Source organism: Girardinichthys multiradiatus, chromosome 23 (assembly GCF_021462225.1).
Source record: "Girardinichthys multiradiatus isolate DD_20200921_A chromosome 23, DD_fGirMul_XY1, whole genome shotgun sequence".
Taxonomy (NCBI): domain Eukaryota; kingdom Metazoa; phylum Chordata; class Actinopteri; order Cyprinodontiformes; family Goodeidae; genus Girardinichthys; species Girardinichthys multiradiatus.
The window spans coordinates 35,466,299-35,475,210 of NC_061815.1; positions in this window are offsets into that span (position 1 = coordinate 35,466,299).

Below are 8,912 nucleotides of genomic sequence, written 5' to 3' on the forward strand. Positions count from 1 at the left end.
CCTGTGTGCATAGGAGAGAGAGTGTGTTTGCCCTTGTGCAGAAATACATTTATTAATTCAAATGCACCATATGTAAATATCTACTCTATACCATTTGTATGAGTATTGTGCCAAAGGTCTTAAATCATACATTTTCTTTCCAAGAACCATGCTTTATATTCCTATGACACGAAGAGAGAAATAGCTGTAAGCCACATTCACAGCTTCTTATTTTGCCCTGTTTGTTGGCATTTATACTATACACTATAATAGTGTGTTGATACAATATGAAAACATAAACTGAAAAACAGAGATTGGACAGTTTTAATAATAATAATAATAATAATAATAATAATAATCCTGAATGCTAATATTTGGTACAGCATACCGGCATTGTACAGAGGACACTGATAATATTATGGGTTTGGTATGTGTCATGCTTTTAAGTAATAAAATAAACACATTTTTATACTGTAATACTTTGTGTGTGGTTTTAGTCTACAGATTCTACCACCTACATGTAAACTGAAAACTAAAAATATAAACAGATTTTTCTTTTTTACATTTCAGCAGCAGTATGACATAAATATTTAAAATATATATATATTAAAGAATATATTTGAAAATTTGAAGTTTATTTTGATGACTTAATAGAAGAATTCAATATTTTTTATCAAACAATGGAAAATGCTCAAAATTCAAGATGTTGCCGTCCAGTTAAAAAGCCTGCTAAAAACGGTAATGACACCAGACCACACACTGCACAGGAAAAAGACACAAAATCCAGGTCTGTCACTCATTAAGTTCACATTTCCATGAAATACATTCCAGTGACAAAGTTAAGTGAATTATAGGCAAACTGCAAAAAGTAGTTCTGCTAATTCCATATCCTACCGGCTTATCTGTAAATCCCACATGCAGGGCTGTGAACTTCATCCCTGGCTGTCTCAGTGTTTCCGTTTTGGGAAACTGACACTTACTGGCACTACCAACCATTCATTGTTTATCAGCCGGATCAATGAAGCATCTGTGTCTGTCTCCCCATGAGACTTTGTGGGATGTAATCCTTCTTTAGCCGAGCGGATCCTGAATCTTCCCATTCACTCTAACTCCCCAGGAGACAGGGCAGGTTTTTCCTGATCTAAGCAACTGTGCACGCAGTTCAGAATGTTGGTAGGATGTTTGTATCGCTAAAATCCCCTAATGCATAGGATTTGGATTGCATTGTCTCATTATAGATGGTGAATTCATGTTTTGAAACAGTGAAAAGCAAGGATTTATGTGATCACATCATTACCACTTTCTGTAAATATTCACCCTTGAGTTATAAATGAAGGGAAACTTGATCAATGCTCAGATAAACCTAAATGGGATGGTTTACCTAAAATTAACTAAGATCTTCGTCAAATTTCCCTGACTGTCACCTCTGTATGGATGATAGGACTTTCACTTACTTGAACAATAAATTAACTAAACAGATTTTTAGAAATCTAAAACAATTTTGCACATTAAAAAGTCAAGGTTTTAATAAAGGAAATTAGTTTTGTTCTGTCATTTTAGTAAATCAAACAAGCACATGACCTAAAATAGTAAAAAGAGACCTTTAAATTATGTTGAATTTCTTACTTTTTCAACTTTTTACAGATAGGCACTACTTGTGCAAGTCTATCACATTAAATCTCCAAAACACATTGAGGTTTGTGGTTGTAACATAGCCAAATCTGAAAAAGTTAAATGGGTGTGAATTATTTTGAGAGGCCTTGTATGTCTCTCTGTTGGCCCTGTACGGCTAGAGATCTGTCTAGGGTGTACTGATTCTTGCAGGTATACATGTCCCCTCCTGCCACAACCCTGAGGAAGATTAAGTGGGCATAGAAAACATCACAGAGTCAGCTACTGCTATTCTGGTACTGGTCAAATCTGGATCTGAAGCACACGTTATAAAAATTAAGAATTCAAAGGGCATTTGACAAGTTTTTATGAAATTACTGAATAACTTAACGTTTATTAGTCAAAACTACCGTAATTACCGTAAAATTACATAGTTTTTATTAACTTGGAACAGATGTGAATAAACAGTTGTTTACACTCCAAATGAAATTGCTGCTAAATGTAACAAACTGCCAAAAAAATACTTGAAATGCAAGACTTACAGTAGAAGAACTGAGATTGCAGAGCTGAAGCAGTTATTTATTGAAGTGAGAAGGGATGGTTCCCACAACAAATTGCCTTAATATTTATATTACTTCCTGCAAGTTTTGTGAGTAGTTTTACAATGGCATCTTATGGGAGATGCTTCTGTGAGCAGAGGTAGATTAAAATACTTTTCTTGTAGCATTAACTGACAAGTCGTTTATGAAGGATTCTTCAAATGATTAATGATATTTATACCGAATACTTAACTCAGTCATTTACTGCTTTTAGAATAAAGAGATCTTGAATTAAAATGTGCTTTTTCCAGATGTACCGAAGGTATAAATTGGAAATATGAGCCTTTTGCTTTTTTTTGTGGGAATCAAATTTTTTATTAGTTCTGATTAGTTAATTTTGTCAGTAGCAGATTTTGAAGTATAACTTGACATTGGATCACCAAGAATAATTTAGTATAATTAATTATAGTTATTGGGTGAAGTAAAGGAATACATTCTCAGACTGATAAGATGTTAGAGCATTTTGGATTAAGTGGTTGTAGTGTTTGCACATATTTCTTGCCATCCACGGCCCTACAGTACATCCAGTGCATGACCTGAAAACAACGTTTGCAGCTTAAATTACTTACTGTCACTTTATCTAAGAATATATATGATTTTCAGTTAGGTTGAATTATGTTTGACTTATCAGGCTGAAAGTCTAAGGAAAAACTTATGGTTGCTTGAAACAAATTAACACAGTCAACTAATAATGTTTGTGCTATTTGTCTTATGACAAATTGAAAGAAAAATGCTTTTATACGTTTTTCTGTAATTTTCTAATGACTCTGTGTTTGTCCTTCTACAACACTTACGCACACATGCACCAAGCGTTACCCAAGTTAAAATAATGTTTAGCATGAGGCAACCACATGCTGTGTTTGACCACAGCTCCAATGTGGAAAGGTTTAGACTGAAGAACCCCCAAGAAAACAAACAAATCAGTCTCTATTCCCCTCTGCCGAATGTTTATTCTTCATTTGGATGGAGATTTTGCTAAACAAGACAGTCTGTTGTAATTATTTTCTTCCCTGTTTTTTTTAGAACTAAACTGTCCATTAGTGATTAGCAATTTTACATCACAGCAAAAATGTTAAGTCTGAGCCTTGGGTCTAGAGTTTTTGTGGGAGTTTTTCCACCAAACACGTTCCAGGCAAGAAAAAGAGAAAATAACAGCTTTCATCAAGATTGGAGGGTTGGCTTGTAGAGACCCACTACCAAATAACTAGTTTTCATGTTTAAAACTCCTAAGCTACAGTAGCATTCTGGTTAACCTGTCTAACAGATATGGTACTGGCAGACTGCGAAGCAAAAAAAGGAAAAAATAACACATATTTATATTTCACAACAAATGTGCTACTTCTTCATTTTGAGAAATACATCTACAGTTTATTCTTGAATTAGTTCAAGAAAATCTCACTTAATGTGTGCTACTCCACTTTCATAATTCCTATCTATTATTCATAAAGTCATAAGATACATTCCTTACAACACAGAGTTTACTATAGAGCATAGTGTTGTGCAAGTTTCATGAAGACCTCAGGCAGGGATAAGTAATGCAAAACAGTACGAAAAAGGCTATAGGCTGAATGCTGCGTGAGTTGAAGGCCAATATCTCCTTGCTGTGGGCCTGAAGGACCAAATCAACAGCTGATCTGTAGAAGCCTCCTCCTGCTCAACATTAATCATTTATATGACAAAAAATGAGGATGGTTGATTATTATACAAATTTTAAACTAGATTCATTCATTCATTCATTCATTTAATTATTATATACATTTTAAACTCAATATTTACATAAAGTGTATTGAAAGACATAAAATCTTTTCACACCATCTGGCATTAAATTAGACTAAACTGTAACGGTTTACGTTTGGTTTGACAGAGACCTTCTTCTTACTATGTCTTTAAATCATCAATCAAGCCCAGACGATGATGTAATAACTTTTCAAGCTTTTGATTTAATTAAAAAGAGGCAAAATTGTGGATGTGATTTAAAGCAGCACCTCAAGCACTCTGCTTCCTTATGTGCCATCAAGGGAAAATCAAAAGTAATCAGAAAAGATTGACAATCTCCATTAGTGTGATTCATCCTTGGGTGCTTCAAAAGCACGTAATCCATTTCTTAGTTTCCGAATGCACCCAGCAACAAAGGCCTTCATTTCTGAGACATGCTCTGGGGTCTGATGAAACAAAAACATATGTTTTTGTTCATAATAACTAATGTGACATTTGGAGGAAAAAGAAGAATGCTTGCAAGTCTGAGAACAGATCTCAACTGTGAAGTACCGAGGTGGCAGCATCATGTTTTGTTGGTATTTTGCTGCAGGAGTGACTAGTGTACAGCATAAAATAGATGGCAACATGTACAACAAATTATTTGCCAATATTAAAGCAACATCTCAAGTTATCATCCTGGAAGCTTGGGCCCACATGGGTCTCCCACATGGACAATAATCTTAAGAATATTACCAGCTGAGTTACCAGTTGGCTTAAGGACAAGAAAATCATGGCTTTGGAGTGGCTGCCATAAATCCCTGATCTAAATCCCATTAAAACTTTGTAAGAAGAGCTGAAAACATGTGTCAGAGCAATGTGGCTAACAAACCTGACTAAGTTGCACAAATTCTGTTAGGAGGAATGGGCCAAAATTCAAGAAAACTACTGTGTGTGTGTTTGTCCTAAATTATATAATTTGAAAGGCTATTTTACCAAATATTAAGGAGGGTTTTTGTAAATCTCTGAATTTAAACAAAGAAAAATGAAATATAAAACATTCTCCTTCTAATTCTGACAGTTATCAAATAAGGATAATTCTGGTTATTGTAACAGACCTAAATTACGAAACATTTAGTCTAATTCAATGACAAAAAATTACAAAAAGGTTGTGTGTTTTCACCCAGTGTATGTATTTATCTGACTTCAACTGTAAATTCACCCAGACAAATCTAACCTCCTTGATTTATAAGAGGAATGGTGCTTAATTACCTGTGGATACGTATCAGTGAACAGCATTGTCACATCAACAAGCACATAGACAGCTTGAAAATGGCTCTGTGTACTTTCAAAGTTTCACCCATCTGTACTGCCAAACAGGCTAATTTCCTAAATAACCAATTCATTTTCCTGCTGAAAACTGACTCTAGACTTCAGCCACTCACTCTGAAGCCTATTAAATGAGGACACAAAGCAAATTACTTCTTCAGCTTGATTGAGTAGAAATAACAGTGATGATGACAGTACAAGGTTTGGGACAAAATGGATGAAAAATGAAAAAAAATCTCAATGGAAACAATATGAGAAACCTGCCTGGGCTGGAATGCTCTTCAGTACTGTCCCATGAGGGCAAATCTTTTACAAGAAAGCAATAAATTAAAAATAATAAACCTTTGTTGTCAAAGTAACTCTGTTTTCTATTTAAAGCCCCAGAAATGACACAGCTCCTGAGCTGTTTATTTTAGAAGAAGCATAGAGAAGAGCATTGGTTTGCATTTTGACCTTTGTCCTTACAAGATTTTGCCTTCTTAATCAGTCTAATTGCGTCTTTGTCCCAGGGGACACATATGACCTGCGTGAACATCAGTGAAACAGTGTCCAGGTCAGGTCAGTGTTAGGACACAGCTCATTATCTCCTATTTTTCATGCCATGCAGCAATAAATTATCTTCCCAACATGCTGGATTGGAATCTGCACACAGTTGCAATCGATTTTTTTAAAAACAAGAAAGGCTGTCAGCCCTTAGGGTTTAAACTGTCATTCATGTTAGCAGAATAACACTTACTCTTCAAGTTTTGCTTCAGCTCATTCACTGTTGATAATGTGAAGATAATCTTTGTATTCAGCATACAGTACAGACCAAATGTTTGGACACACCTTCTCATTCAAAGAGGTGTCTTTATTTTCATGACTATGAATATTGTAGCTACACACTGAAGGCATCAAAACTATGAATTAACACATGTGGAATTATATACTGAACAAAAAAGTGTGAAACAACTGAAAATATGTCTTATATTCTAGGTTCTTCAAAGTAGCCACCTTTTGCTTTGATTACTGCTCCACACACTCTTGGCATTCTGTTGATGAGCTTCCAAACTTTTGGTCTGTACTGTATATAGAAATATCCAGCTCCAGTCAGACGTTTAGACTCATTCTCACATATGATTGATTATTAATAGGTGCACAGGTTTACATTTACTGTGGGTTTTCTCTAATCTACAAATATTTCAAAAGTATACATACAGTGTAAAATATACACAAACTCCCCCACTGATATTTCAACAAATGTCCCTTAGAAATTTGGAAAAAAAAGCACCACTCTTCTGCTTCTATAAGCAAGGTTCATGAGTAATTCTACCTAGATATTTGACCTCTTTTCTTAACAGTGATGGTACAGATGATTTTAATAGGGCTGGTTTCCTGGCATAGCCTGGGTTTTCAGGTATAGTACACAAACTTTCAATAGGGTTGCAGTAAAGGCCATTCCAGAAGCTGAAAGCTGAGTCTGCTTCATCAATTCTAAAACCCGTTCTTATATTCATCTAGGTTCACAGTCATGTTTAAACCTCCAATTTCAAATTTTCACTCATTTGACCCAAATGGTCACTGGCAGATAACAGGAAATTTGTTAGGATGTTCAGGAATAACCAAGGAACCACCATGTCTCCAGTCATAAACTGGAAGATGCTGGAAGGCGAATGTCACTGTCAACTATGAAGTGAACACAGTTCACAAGGATTGATAGAGCCCTGACTAAGAAGAAAGCCTCTGCTCCACAATTGTGAACTTTGGGTATGACTTAAATGCATGGCTCCTACATGGACAAGCCAAATGGTTCCGGAGAAATGTTTTAAGCTCCGATAAGACACATATCAAAACTGGTTTTGATTTTGATAAAGAAGTACAACTTCTTCTTTTGCGGCTGTTTTAGGTAAACGTGACAACTCTCACATGTCAAAGTACTTTTATTCTGAGTAAAGCTTGGTCCTGTCATGTGGAGTGAGGGTTTTGCAGGACCATTATGCAGACAGAAGCGTGGGAGTTGAATAGTTGAATAGTATTTTAATAATATAATTGTTAAACTTACAGAATAGCGACAGGACAAGGAACAAACAGACAAGGAGCAGGTAGAAGTCAGGGAAGTCGATTCAAGGACAATGATCAGGTAGCAAACAGGAGGAACCAGTGTTTCTATACCTGCTTCTTCCATACTGGGTCACGGGGGAGCTGGTGCTTATCTCAAGCAGTCTGCTGACAAGAGGTTTGGTATACCCTGGACAGGTCGCCAGTCCATCACAGGGCAACACAGAGACACACAAAGCAAACAACCATGCACACACTTATCCATTCATACCTAAGGGCAATTTAGAGAGACCAATTAACCTGACAGTCATGTTTTTGGACTGTGGGAGGAAGCACAGGGGAGAACATGCAAACTCCATGCAGAAAGGAGTTGAAACAAGGACCTTCTTGCTGCAAGGCAACAGTGCTACCAACTGCGCCACTGTGCAGCCAGCAATTTAAACCAGGGCGTATAAATACAGGGGTAGGGTGGGGAATGGACCAATGAACAAAGAGGGCTAATCAGTAGAAATATGGAGCAGCTGGTGACAAGGGGGTGCAGGGCAACAGAAGGATTAACACAGATGAGCAGGGAGTCAAGGCAAGTAACAGAAACATCTAACTCGTACTTGTACTCGTCATCTTCCGCTTTATCCGGGACCGGGTCGCGTGGGCAGCAGACTCAGCAGAGACGCCCAGACGTTTTTGTCCCGGCTGTGGAACACTGGACCAGCTCTATACCCTCTGCAGGGTACTCGAGGGTTAATGGGAGTTTGCCCAACCGGTTCACATGTGTTTTGTGTTCCTGGAGAAAGGATTCGACTGTGTCCCTCGTGATGCCCTGTGGGGGGTGCTCCAGGAGTATGGAATCGGGGGCCCTTTACTAGGGGCCATTCGGTCTCTGTACAAGCGGAGCAGGAGTTTGGTTCGCATTGCCGGCACTAAGTCGGACCTGTTCCTGGTGCATGTTGGACTCCGGCAGGGCTGCCCTTTGTCACCGGTCCTGTTCATAACTTTTATGGACAGGATTTCTAGGCGCACCCAAGGGCCGGAGGGGGTCTGGTTTGGGGACCAGAGGATTTCGTTTCTTCTTTTTGCAGATGACGTAGTCCTGCTGGCCCCCTCTAGCCAAGACCTACAGCATGGACAGGGGCGGTTCGCAGCCGAGTGTGAAGCGGCGGGGATGAAGATCAGCTCCTCCAAGTCCGAGGCCATGGTTCTCGACTGGAAAAGGGTGGCTTGTCCTCTTCAGGTTGGAGGGGAGTTCCTGCCTCAAGTGGAGGAGTTTAAGTATCTCGGGGTCTTGTTCACGAGTGAGAAACATCTAACTATAAGAATAAATCATGAATCTAAACTACAATGAATGAACTAAAACAACAGCAACTGAAGAACGTAGAAAGGGAAATGCTGAAAAAACAGACAAGGAAATCAAACTCACAACCTAACACAGGAAAATAAGAAAACTAAAAGTCCTAACACAGGCAGAATATGACAGGTACGTGTAAATGCACGTCATGATCGGATTATTTGATTTAGCTGCCATATAGACAGTGTATTCGGATTTATTTATTTTAATCCAATCAAGAGATTTTGCACATGTAAACATAACTACAGTTGGAATAGGGGCTTCCTTTTTAGTTGACATGTTCTCGGCCCACACTGATAAACTTCACAGTGGACAGT